The 14,393-nt window shown below is 35.4% G+C and overlaps 1 protein-coding gene across 2 annotated transcripts in view; it reads right to left on the bottom strand.

Moving 5' to 3' along the window:
• Nucleotides 1-9,848, bottom strand: part of LOC143249331 (arrestin domain-containing protein 2-like) — a 93,480-nt gene extending 83,632 nt beyond the window's left edge. For both annotated transcript variants that reach the window (XM_076498978.1, XM_076498977.1), the window contains exon 1: nt 9,472-9,848. The gene's annotated coding sequence lies outside the window, so the exon portion shown is untranslated. The remainder of the gene's footprint in view (nt 1-9,471) is intronic.
• Nucleotides 9,849-14,393: the final 4,545 nt, after the last annotated feature.

Here is a 14,393-nt window from a genome sequence, read left to right as displayed (position 1 = left end):
TTTTTTTTAGTACCATCTAGTGGAAAATTTTGACCAATACCTTTACATTAGTACTTATAAGAACTGCAAGCAGTGATAAGTATGTGTATTTGTTGTTTATCACAGAGAAACACTGTTTTGCCCACAGTGGGTATTGAAGCCCAATACCTAACGTTACAAGCCTTCAGAGTTACCGTTGAATCACGTACATGCATGTATATATCTATATAATACACTTTAATTAGCTCACTCACACCTTTTTTTCTTCTTTTTACATCAAAGCTAATTAAATCAACAGTGTGAGGTCTTAACAATACTTTTGCTAGCACTGTTGGTGAATATGAAACCTTTTGTTTTTTTGTAACGAACTGATTATTTTTAATCAAACAAATAATTAATTTTTACTCACTTCATGAAGTGGGTTATGGAAAGGGCCAAAAACTGATTGGAAAAATGGCTGATAGTGTAAGAGTTTCTACCGTTTCGTCCTGTAAGTAGGACAATCAATGAGCCGTGGGTTCAAATCTATTCATCAAATATGCTCGCTTTTTCAGTGGTAGGGGCGTCATTATATTACGATCAAATTTACTTTTTGTTGGTAACAGGATCGGTGGAGGTAAATAGCTGTATTTCGTTTGGTCTGCGACTTCAGAATTGTGGACGGCTCGTGTAGATAGCCATCGAACAGCTTTGAGAAAAATTAAATAAAACTTGTTAATTTTACCAAACTGCAATTTACATTGGAACTATAGCGTTTGTTTCTCAGCCTCAATATAATAATGAGGCGATATGTTTATGTGTAAACATTTAAGTTTCATTAGGTTTGTGAACCACTGAACAAATTAATTGGCATATTGCTATTTTCGTAGATTATGTTTTCTCAGCACAACCTGACAATGACATAGTTCTGTTTGTGGAACTTATTTAGCAAGTTGTTTACAAAAAATACAAGACTTTAGAACCTGCTACACAACAGTATATTTTTTATTTAACCAGATGTACAACCCCAAAAAAACCTTTACTGAAAGCCGTGATATAAATAACTTTAAAATGTGATAATTTAATCCAAACTGAAAAGCCAACAAACATTATTTTGACAGAGATTTTGAAGGACAGTATATTTGTAATCAATCACAAGCTTACACCTTTATAAGGGCAACTTTGAATATACACGAAAATAATATGAACGAAATTTCTGGATTTTTATATATGCTTGACTAACTTATTGAATTAATCCACATTGACATCTGGGCTCAAAACGTCTAACTTAAGCATTTTCCTTCAAGTAGTTTGTTTGTTTGTAATTAAGCACCCACCCCCGAGCCCTAGACAGGGCTTATTTGTTTATTTAATCTAGAGCAAAATCACATTGCGTTATCTAGCGGGTCTACCTTAAGAAATTGAACCCTGAATTTTTGCATTGTAAACCTGCAAACTTACCACTGTCCTACCGGTGAACAGGAGGATTATTTCATAAAAGAGTAAAGTGTTTGTAATCAGGTGTGTTCCTTATTAATCTTCTGAAAAAGTTGTTAATATTAGCTGAAAAAAAAAGAAAGAGAGGAACGAAACAAAAATGCTCATTCTATTTCCTACACAGGCCCCGCATGGCCAGGTGGGTTAAGGTGTTCGACTCGTAATCTGAGGGTCGCGGGTTCGAATCCCCGTCGCACCAAACATGCTCGCCCTTTCAGCCGTGGAGGCGTAATAATATGACGGTCAATCCCACTATTCGTTGATAAAACAGTAGCCCAAGAGTTGGCGGTGGGTGGTGATGACTACCTGCTTTCCCTTTAGTCTTACACTGCTAAATTAGTGACGGCGAGCGCAGTTAACCCTCGAGTAGCTTTGCGCGAAATTCAAAATAAACCAAACCAAACAAAATTTCTGACACCAAGCCTTCGAGAGAATGGTTTTGTGTGGATCAGCGGTAAATTTACAGACTTACAACACTAAAATCCATAGCATTCAAAACGGTGGGCAGAGCTCAAGTAGCCTCTTGTGTGCTAAAATAAACAAACAAATGACAGTATTATAGATGTCAGTAGTTGGCCCACACACATAAAGAAAAATATCGAAGAAATACGTGAAACGTTCACCATACCGAAAGTTCTCACTTCCTGTGTTTAAATTTATTTGTAGTTTAAGCATAAAACTACACCATGGAATATCTGTGCTCTGCACGCCTCAGGTACTGAAACCCGGTTTCTAGCGTTGTGAGTCCGAAGACATACCACTGTACCACTGAGTTGGAGGCCTTCTTTTTGTACCATTGTACTGTGCTACTAGGGGGTCACTGGTCAACTGAAAACAGCTAATGTTAAAACAAAGTAAAAAGAGTAAAGTGTATTAAAAAACGAAATATGGCGTCAAAGTTGGATGGGAAAGCAGAATGGCTATATTATGCATCGTATCATAAATGAAATGTATTCAAGTGCAACGTTTGGTATCTATGAAACTCTTAAATCACTACGTGCACTACAATTTGGAAACTACTTTAGCTGTGAACAACTGTGTATACTAAATTTAGCAAGTGTTTTATAAAGTAAAACAGTATTGATGTTAAGTACTTGATATTTTTTACCTGAAAGTCATATCGTATGTACATGAACTAAATGGATAGGTAAGAGACACCTATGGTTTAGGTATAATCGTCACTGAATTACTAAATTTTAGATTTCTGGTTAGAGGAAAAGCAGCATATGAGCAGCACTTGTCGCCACAGAGCCCTACCCAGCCCTATATTGTAACAAAGGGATGAGCCGCCCATACCTCAATGCGCAACAAAATGTTCAGTGGCAACATTGTCTCGAATCTTGCACCATTTGCACCATTTTTGTCCACTGTCCCACGAGATAAATAATAAGCTGCAACTTATTCATAAGATTTAAATATTAAAGAAGTTCCTAAAAATGAGTATGAACGCCGAAAAAGCCTTCCGTTTCCCTTCAACTTTTATTTTAGAGTTAAAAAATCTGATATAATTCTTATTTGCTAAAAGAGCAGATGTTACAGTCATTTTCCACCCACGTGCCGAATACTTCTTGATATATACACAAACGAGAAACACCAATCTGACTTGTACAACGATATTTGCAAATAAATACGTTACGTGCTTAGAGCGAGAACTCTTCTCGTTGAAACACATAGAACATTAAAGTCACACATCTGTCCTTGGGTGATGAATTTTTACAATTGTAGACGTAAACCTAACAAAACTAGCAGTGAGGATGTGCAATCGTGTAAAAATTACCTATATGTGCGTGACGTAACATCCAACGAATACAACAGTACTATTCAAAAGTAATAAATAAAGTAATCATTGAGAATGTTTGTATTTATACAAGGGCAGAATGACCACTAACATTTCGAGTAAGATGGTTCACGCTGCTTCCTATGGGATACTGCCATGTGTCACAGTAGAAAATATATAAAAAAATAAAGTCACCTCAGATTAAAGGCTGCTCTTTCTTTGTTATTGTGATAGTCAGTAAGATGAAGAATGGTCAATCCTAAAATAAAATAATAAACATAAAATCAAAGAGTTGTGAGAAAGAAGATTCTGATCATGAATACGAGGGCTGTTCACAAAATACGCGGACTGTTTGAATTGCGCGGCTCCAGTTGGTTCCAGGGGAATCCGCTTGTTGTCGCTAGGTTCGCACAGATCAGCTGATTACGACGCCATTTCCCGATTGCAGATATCTTCATTTGTGTATTAGCTACGCGGTTTTAAGTGAAGTGCGATTTTTTCGTTTGGCGGATTTCAGAATGAATGACCTGAAGGAGCAACGACTTGCTGTGAAATTTTGTGTTAAACTTGTAAAATCTGCGACTGAAACTTTTGCTATGCTTAACACGGCTTACGGTGATGTTGCTATGAAGCGTACGGCATGTTTCAAGTGGCATGAACGTCTTAAGGATGGTCGACAGTCCATTGAAGATAATGAGCGTCCTGGACGTCCTTCCACGTCAACTTACGACCCACACGTCGATAAAATCAACACCCTGGTGCGGGCAAGTCGACGTCTGACTGTCAGGGAGCTTGCTGAAGAGTGTGGAATATCAGTTGGATCTTGTTACGAGATTTTGACCGAAAAATTGAAGATGCACCGCGTTGCTGCGAAATTTGTGCCTCAGAACTCGTGAGTTTTTGGCCAAACACTCGATCACTGTTCTTCCCCACCCTCCTACTCACCTGACCTTGCTCCTTGCGATTTTTTCTTGTTCCCCAAACTCAAAAGACCCTTGAAAGGAAGAAGATTTGAGACAATTCCCGAGATTAAGGCAAATGCGACGAAGGAGCTGGAGGACATTACAAAAGAAGCGTACCAGGACTGTTTCAACAAGTGGAAACACCGTTGGGATAAGTGTGTGCGTTGGGGAGGAGAGTACTTTGAAGGGGTCCCAGACCTGTAACTTCTAAATAAAGTACATTTTGTTTTATGACGTCTGTCCACGTATTTTTTTAACAGACCTCGTAAATCAAGTTGATTCCGAAAACAAAAGCAAAACATGAAATATAGTTGAAAGTTAATACTTTGTCACCGAAATAACCAAGAATGTCTCTATAAAATTGCACCCTTGTACAAATTAATTGAAACAAGACGAAAAATTACGATTTTTTCAATTTTTTTGCATTTTATTTCTGAGAATCCAAAAATTACTCAAAAATTAATACATAATATGACCGCCTTTATTTTTCAGAAGATCATTAATCCCCTTTGGCACCGAGTCCATGAGTTGACTGCAATCTTTACTAATTTTTGGATCGCGGTACCACACCTCAATTATGGCCTCAATTAGCTTATCTTTCGTAGTACAGTCTTTTCCCCGAAGTCTTTCTTTACAAATAACCGAAAAATTTTCAATAAGATTTAAGGCTGGAGAGTTTTCAGGCCAGTCCAGCACCTTTATTCGCGTTGTAGTCATAAAATTCTTCACAAGTTTCGATGTGTGGCACGGAGCCAGATCTTGTTGAAAAATGCCAGATCCACATGGAAATCTCTTTTTCAATTCTGGAACGACTCTTCTCTGCAAAACTTCGATGTACTGTGGTCCTCCCATCATATCTCCTACGATATATGAGCCTCCGACGCCATAGTAGCTGAAAAAGCCCCAAAACATCTTCTTCAAGGGATGTTTTACGAACTGATTGATGTGAGATTCTCGAAGTTTCTCAGCTGGAAATCTGCGAACATGCAGACTTCTTTGACCCTGTACGACGAAATGAGTCTCGTCACTGAATAACACCTTCCTCCATTGTTCTTGCATCCAGTTCTTGTATTTCATACCCCATTGATACCGGTTTTTCTTCTTCGAGTTGGTAAGAAGTTTTTTGACTGGTCTCCTTGTCCATTTAACGCAATATCGAATGACGTAATATTCCTCAAAATTTCGTCATGTATCCCAAAAATATATCGACCATACTGTAAAACACAGCTAATGATGCCGTCTGTGTGAAAAAATGACTATTAAAGGAAATCAGCGGGTCCAGCGAGCCCACACCGGCCGCCATGCTGAAAATATTTTAAAATGACCATTTTTTTCAATTAATTTGCATAAGGGTGTATGTAAGAAAAGGTGTTAAACAAAACTGAAGTGGAAGATTAATATCTGTTACTGACAGTGAACCAGAAGACCCTTATGTCAATAAAGAAAACTATTTTATCATCAGTAAAACAAATAATCAATGAGACGTAATGATAAAGGGTGTATTTTTACTATTGAAGAAAGGACAAAAATGGATCTAGAATAAATTCGTGGATGTATATGCTATCGATCTACTCTCGAGCTGCAAACTGCTGTTCTCGTGGACGAATATTCGACTTTCAGTAATCAAGAATTGAAGTTCATTAATCAGGATGTTCTGTTGTTAACTAACATCCACCGAAAAGCAGAATATGACAGTAATACCTGACAACAAATAATCCTGAAACCTGCTTTATTATGTGGCGCAAATGATTCAATAATTCATGATACTAAAGCATGGAAAGAAGTTTAGGGGAACAGAAAAAGAAATGTTTTCGTAAATTCTACAATTATGTTTTCACCGTTACTTCAAACTTTTTGTGGGCTCAAGTATAATGTCGAAGTAAGCTGGGGTAATCTTCAGTAAACTGCACGTTATTACACACTTATGGAGAAAATGCATTGCATTGGAAGATTTTTGAAATTTCTTATTGTTACTATTTTGCATGCATGTGCTTCTAATATTTAAAAAAAAACTGTAATTTTAAACTAGATGTTAAGATGCATACTGGGTGATTTTCTAAATACTCTGAAGGACTGACTGTTTATTGACTTTTGTGCAAAATTACTCTAGAGCTAACAACACTAGCCTTAGATAATTTTGAAATGATAGATGCAGAGAAGGCAGCTCGTCAACATCGCTCACTTTCAACTCTAGGGCTAATATTTACTAATGAATAAATGAGATATTGACCATCACATTAGAACACCTCCACAGCTGAAAGGGCAAGCATGATCGGCGACAGATTTCGATCCCACAACATACTAAGTACGAGTCGAAAGTCTTAACCATCAAGTCACGTGAAGCTATATATTGTAGGACTCATTTATGCGCATACAAAAGGGTATATCGTTTGTCAAGCTACTTTTCTATTAAGTTCTTTATTATATATCAGGTCATCCCATAAGTATTGTCCGAAAACTTAATACAGAAAGTGCATCATCATTTCTGTTTTTGTAGAAGGCTTTAATGACTAAAATATGTAATAGGACGTATATAAAAATGTTCAGACAAATAAAAGAAACTAACCCAATTCCACTTTTTCAGATCATTAATCAAATAAATCTTTATGAAGACGGATGTGTCTGAGGAGCAAATTAGGCATATAATGTTTTATGAGTTTAGAAAAAGCAATAATGCAGCAGAAACTACACGAAACATTCAAGGTGTTTATGGTGTGTTGTTTTCAATGAAAGAAGATGGTTTCAGAAGTTTAGGTCAGGCTACTACAGCATAAATGATGCACGACGTTCAGGTTGTCCTGTTGAGTTTAATGATGACTTGCTGCTGGCTACACTTGATGAAGATTGTGCTGCAACAGTTGAAGAACTAGCACAGAAGCTTAATTCAACCCATTCAACAGCTCACCGTCATCTGCAACAGCTTAAAAAGGTGTCAAAACTTGGAAAATGCGTCCCCCATGACTTGACAGAATCCAACCTTAAAGTAAGAGTGGACATTTGCATTTCTCTGCACTCTTGTGAACGTACCTCATCTTTTTGTAGACAGGTTAATGACTGAAATGAAAAATGGATATTTTGAAAACATATTAAGCGCCGCATACAATGGCTCAGTGCAGGCAAACTAGCTAAAAGTTTGGTTTGTTTTGAATTTCGCGCAAAGCTGCACGAGGGCTATCTGCGCCAGTCGTCCCTAATTTAGCTGCGTAACACTAGAGGGAAGCAGCTAGTCATCACCACCCAACGCCAACTCTTGGGCTACTCTTTTACCAACAAATAGTGGGACTGACCGTCATATTAGAACGCCCCCACGGCTGAAAGAATGAGCATGTTTGGTGGATTCGAACCTGTGACCCTCGAATTACGAATCAAGTGCCTTAACCACTTGGCCATGCCAAGCCACACTGGCTAAAGCACAGCTTAAAATGGACCTCCACCCTAGAAAAGTCTTGTTAAGCGTTTCGTGGGACATTGTTGGTGTGATCCACTTTGAGTTGCCGCCACTCAATGTAATGATTACGTCAGACTTCTACTATCAACATTTAGAGCGCTTGAATGTTGTACTAAAAGAAAAGAGGCCTGGCTTTGATCAATCGTAAAGGTGTTGTGTTACACCAGAATAATGCACGGCCCCATACAGCAAGGATCACATCTACAAAGATTGAAGAGCTATGCTGGGAAAAACTTCCACATCCTCCTTATTCTCCAGGCCTTGTCCCATCTGATTATCATCTATTCCGAAGTTTGCAGAACTATCTTGATGGAAAAGAGCTTGAAACACATGAAGATGTCAAAACTACTCTCTCTACATTCTTTTCCTCCAAACCCCAAGAATTTTATAGAAGTGGCATTCAGAAGCTTGTGAATCGTTGGCAGGAAGTATTTAATAATAATGGAACATACATTATTGATTAAATAACATTAAAAGCGCTTGAAATCCTTTCCCTTTTTCTAAACCTAAAATCGGACATTACTAAAGGGATGACCTGATATTTATTGGTGTTACCACATAATAGTGTATTGAAGAAAGCCTTGATATTCAAAACTATCACATCTAAAAAAACGTGTATTTTTTATTGGATAAACATAAAACACAAACATTAGCTTATCATGAATCTACAGCATTCTCTAGTTTTTTGCCTTTGGCTTGAAATAAGCCATTATAAACATTAATTTCATTCCATGGAACAAAATAATCATTCCAAAAATTCCCTAGACGGAAGGTATCTTTTGGTGCTAATACTCAAACAAAACATTAGCGAGAAAAGCAATCTTTTTGTTTGTTTGTTTTGGAATTTCGCACAAAGCTACTCGAGGGCTATCTGTGCTAGCCGTCCCTAATTTAGTAGTGTAAGGCTAGAGGGAAGGCAGCTAGTCATCACCACCCACCGCCAACTCTTGGGCTACTCTTTTATCAACGAATAGTGGGATTGACCGTCACATTATACACCCCCACGGCTGGGAGGGCGAGCATGTTTAGCGCGACGCGGGCGCGAACCCACGACCCTCCGATTACGAGTCGCACGCCTTACGAGCTTGGCCATGCCAGGCCGAAAAGCAATCTAAATTACTTTCCATGCTATCGTTAACAGACAAGCATTTAAATAAAATTTAGGTTGCTCTATAGTAATAGACGGTCTCATATTTACGTTTTTTCTATATTTATAATTCATAATCATTTTATAAAATTAACCAATATATAACGACAACCGCCTCTCTATCACGGTATCGAATTAATGATTGAAAAAGTACGCGGTAAGATTTTTAAAAAAATCGTTCTACCACATGAGCTTCATAAAATCAACACGTGAACAGATAAAGTAATGGAATCATCAACGATTTCATGATAAAAATAAATAAACGATAACGTTCAAGGATTCAGGAAAGTGGTTTTTAAGAATACAATAGATCAGAGGCGTTGTTAGGTGCTGTCACACGGAGCCCATGCCCCATTTCTAATTTACAGAGCCCCAAATCTCCAGTTGGTTTCTTGAAAAATCGAAATAGAAAATAGTGATCGATATAATATTGAAACGCCGAAAATTTCAGAGCCTCTGGACTCAAGGTCCCCTTTTTTTTTTAAATGACGCCCCTGTAATGGAATCAAGTGTTAAGAAGAAAGAATACCTCACAAAAATGTACAGGTTTACCGATGTCGTCATTAAATAAAGAGAACACACTTAAACAAATGTAATAGTCATTTGCAGGTATGTAAATCTTATATTAAAGAGAAAATAATTTAAAAACTTTATGTGTAAATAGAAACGAAGCGTGTCCTACCTTTTTCAACTACGAACTCAGTTGATACATATGTAAAATGTTTTGAATGCACCACTGCTTACACTACACTAGTCTCTGTACCACACTTCCTTCGCATCACTATGCGTAATTCTCAATCAGGTTTATTACGAGTTGGTCGAAGAAAACCGGTGTGTTTGTGGACGTAACCTCCGCACGTCAGTCCAGTTGTACTTTATAGGTAATGTTATGTAATATTCGAATCTTTTTCTAAATTAAAACTTGCAAATGAGTCATTTGATTTGCTTACAAATGAAAAGAAGTATCGATATGAGCTTTAGCTTATAAAGAAATCGCACTTTTGTCTCATTATACAGTCAACTATGGCATTTCGTTCCATCGACAACTTGGTAAAAATCTCTGTATGTTTTCAGATGCTCTCGCGAGAGGGCGAGATGAGCAGCATCCAGATGGAAGCACCACCACAATTTAATGAAAGCAGATCATTCGAGCCTTCCTAAAACGAAAAAGTGAAAAGTAAATACAGTGTTTACATATATCTGAGATGCCGAATGATTGATAAAAAAAAATTAAAAGGATAAGGCAGCGCATTTCTATCGTTAATCTACTTTTAAATCAAAATAAACAAGTGATGAAACTCTAGTAGTTGGCGTTAATAACATAATTATATTAGTATATTTATATATATCCTTGCAATAAAATGTTGTAAGTTTGTTTGTTTTAAATTTCGCACAAAGCTACTCGAGGGCTATCTGTGCTAGCCGTCCTTAATTTACCAGTGTAAGACTAGAGGGAAGGCAGCTAGTCATCACCACCCACGGCCAACTCTTGAGCTACTCTTTTACCAACGAATAGTGGGATTGATCGTAACATTATAACGCCCCCACGGCTGAAAGGGCAAGCATGTTTGGCGCGACAGGGATGCAAACCCGCGACCCTCAGATTACGAGACGCACGCCTTAACACGCTTGACCATGCCGGGCCTATGTTGTAAGTACAATGAATAACAAATTGTAGAGATTTAAGAGGTGTGACTCGGCCTGACCAAATGGTTAAGGCGCTTGACTCGTAATGTGAGGGTCCTGGGTTCGAAACCCCGTCACACCAAACATAATTGCTTTTTCAGCTGTATGAGTGTTATAATATTATGGTCAATCCCACTATTCGTTGGTAAAAGAATATTCCAAGAGTTTGCGCTGGGTGGTGATGACTACCTGTCTTTTATATAGTCTTAATCACAAAAAATAGGGGGGGCTAGAGCAGATAGCCCTCGTGTAGCTTTGCGCGAAATTCAAAACAAACCAAACTTTTAGCTAGTTTGCCCGCACTGAGCCATTGTCTGCGGCGCTTAATATGTTTTTAAAATATCCAGTTTTCATTTCCCGTCATTAACCTGTCTAAACAAGAGATTTAAGGGACTGAAAAACATATGAATGAAAAGTAATTTTTTAACATTTTCAAAACAGTTCTAATAAACAGATCAAGTTAATACATTTTCCATTATGAATACTTTCAAGTTCTGTTGAGAATGCTTTGAACATTTAATGTATTAACTGATAATTATTATTCAAATTTTTGAAGAGTTATTAGTTTGTTGATTCTAAAATCCAAGTTTTTAGTTACAAACAACAAACTTTAATATTTTGATATAAAGAACTTGAATCAACTTTCTTCTAAATAGTGTTGTAACTTTTGTATCATTTTATTTCTATATTAACGTAACCTTTTATTTGCTTTCTTGGATATTATTACTGTATTCTTATGCCGCAAGTTAATTTAACCATATGTGATCAAAACTTTCCTGACAATTTATTCATATGAATGTTACCTTCTGATTTACTTGCTGCGAGCTAAAATACGTCTTATTCATATGTTTTTTAGACATTCCATATGAAAATGTTCATTTTAAAATGTACCCCACTAGAACAGCGATAAGTTTACGAATTTACAATGCTAAAATTAAGGGTTCAATTCCCCTACGTGGGCTTAGCAAATAGCTCGATGTAACTTTGCTAAAAGAAAACACACACACTCATTTTAAAAGGTCTTTATTATCAGTTTTGAACAATAGAGTAAGAAAAGCGTTTACAGTGTACATTGAATAGCGATAAAATTTATGTATAAATAGTGCTGTACTGTAGGCATTTACTATATGTATATTTATTGTTTCTTTGTTTTAGAATTGCACGCAAAACTACAAGAGGACTATCTACGCTAGCCGTCCCTACTTAAGCAGTGTAAGACTAAAGTGAAAGCACCTACTCACGACTACCCACCACTAACTCTTGGGTTACTCTCTTACCAACGACTAGTGGTATTGATCGTTACTTTATAGCGCTCCTACGGCTGAAAGGACGAGCATGTTTTGATGTAACGGGGTTTCGAACCCGTGACCCTCAAATTATGAGTCGAGCACTCTAACCACCGAGCCATGATGTGCTTGTATGTTTATTCTATCCAAAGTTGCATTTTACACTTCAAATACATCCCAGACGTTTCTAACATCTCTTGCACCAGCATTTATGTTATTGACTATAAAGCTTACTTTATCTCACAACTTGTAAACTCCACAATATTTTCCATGTACTTACAAAAAATATCATTGGCGTATAGAAACGTATCAGACATTTAGTTGGATACATTTGTGTTCATCTGATTTGTAAAATGAAATTTTCCATATGGAAGAAAAATATTATAAAATTAATCGTGTGAATACGTTCATTCTTGTAATTGTGTGTTTAAATGTATTATCTCTATAAATGAAGTTAACTGACAAAACTGCAGGCGATACCAAATTCATGATGAATACAACTGGTTTTAGGATGAAATTAAAACACATTTTTGAATGTTAAAATAATTTATTATAACCTAAACTTACTTTAATTTTTAATAAAGTATGTGAATAGTGAACATCCTTCAATTAAAATGCCTTATGTTTTGTGCTGTTAGATATAACAAACTATATTATTAATTCTAGTTTCATTATTTCATTTATTCGTGAAACAAACTAAAGTCAACTAAATAATAGAAAACTTCATGAGTATCAACCAGTTCGTTGAATCTCCGTAACAGAAAGAAATTTTTAATTCCATCAACCAGTTATCTTATCCTTCTGAAAGTTTATTCGCAACTACACGGTTACCATGGTGATTTTTCAGTTCACAAAATATCAGTGTAGATTATTACATAATTGGGTTTATTCTCAACTAGATGATTATTACCATGATGTTTCTCTCAGTTCTCAAGATACTGCTGAAGATTGTTACAGAGTTGAGCTTAAACTTGATGGTCATCACGATGGTTCTTTCATTGCACACAAATATTAACAAAATGGTTACAGAGGTAGTTTCATTTTGAGTCTGTGGAAGATAAACCACATGAAATTGTTATTTTATATCATAGCAATCTCTAAGAACAATTTATTATACATTAAAAGTATAAGATAATAATAAGTTAAATTCATATTATTAAATGGCGCCATTCTAAGAAATATCACACATCATTACATAAACAAGCTAGCGTTATATATGTTTCTTAAGTGACAGTATTCTAGTTATAAGCATAAAAAATTGGTTGTTCTGGATCAACTCCCTTTAAAATTTTGCGAATGCCAGAATAAGAAAAATATTTAAAACTAGATTTCTTTGTCATGATTACAAATTGCCTGCTGATAAATTTAAAAACATTTGAAATAATTTTACAAATATCTAAAAAGCACATGTAAACAGTCTGAAGTGATTATGTTCTTTTTATATTTTGATGATTCCATATTGAAGAACTGTTCTTCTACCATAAATCAGGGTTCTCACCTAGTTTTCCTTTTACTAAGTAATGTTATATCCTATAGGTAATTTCATTTTATTTCATGTTTTAAGTAAAAATAAGTTAATTCTAAGAAAATGACAGGAATACTCGAGAAACTTGTGTAACTCTAATTAAATTCTTCAATACAGCGAGATAAGTTGAAAAACAATTTATTTTCAATATACTTCTTTTCTATGTTTGAAATCAAAGCTGACGTAAAAACGGATAATTTAAACAACTTGTTTGGTGAAGAATAATTTATTAAAAATTAGTAATATTAATTGAACACCTACTTTTATCTTTAAAAATGTTGAATTAAACTTACAAAATATGCCAAATTAATATTTCTATCCCATTATAAGTAAGAAAACAAGTGGTTCAATTTTCCAGAAAAAAACAACAACAAAACTTAACCCTCAAATGTAATTGTTTGTAGATACATTGATCTTCTTCTATTGAGTGAATTTTCAAACCGTATATTTTTGTTTATATCAGTACTATAAGTAAAACCTTTTATAATTCCAGTATTTCTCGACAAAATGATAATTAGTATACAATTTTCAATAAACAAAAAATTTGTATTATCTCTCCATGTCTGAAAATTAAACCCTAGTTAACAATACCTACTATTCTGCCTAGTGAACATATCATTGATATCTTTCTTTTCAGCTACTTACACACTTTCAATCATTTTAATGAAATATTATGTAACTGCATATGTAAGCATATAATAAACATTCACACAAACAAGACTAAAGAAAGTCATTTTTTATTCAAAGATAATTCAACATCACAATTAGATTATATTCTTCAATCACAGTTAGAGTAAACCCGAAGTTCAAATCTTTGTAAGAAAAGCTATACGAGCTTAACATTTTGAGGCACATAACAGTTGTAACATGTGAAAAGCAGAGTTTTTTAAACTGAAATGTTTTATTTTCTAAGTTTGCTTTATTTAGTGGCTTTCTTTAGAAACCTAAACTAATGAATATTTGTGCAAATAAAGTCTTCCATATGCCACTATACATTATTATAATCTTAGAAAAAAAAAATTAGTTTCACAAGGTAGATTATTGGTTGTTTTTCTTATATTACATATGAAGTTTTGTATATAATATATTACTATCTGTCATTCTAAA

This window comes from Tachypleus tridentatus, chromosome 4 (genome assembly GCF_004210375.1).
Source record: "Tachypleus tridentatus isolate NWPU-2018 chromosome 4, ASM421037v1, whole genome shotgun sequence".
In the NCBI taxonomy this organism is placed as follows: Eukaryota; Metazoa; Arthropoda; class Merostomata; order Xiphosura; family Limulidae; genus Tachypleus; species Tachypleus tridentatus.
Note: the sequence above shows the minus strand (reverse complement) of the source record. Positions and strands in the feature narration are given on the sequence as shown.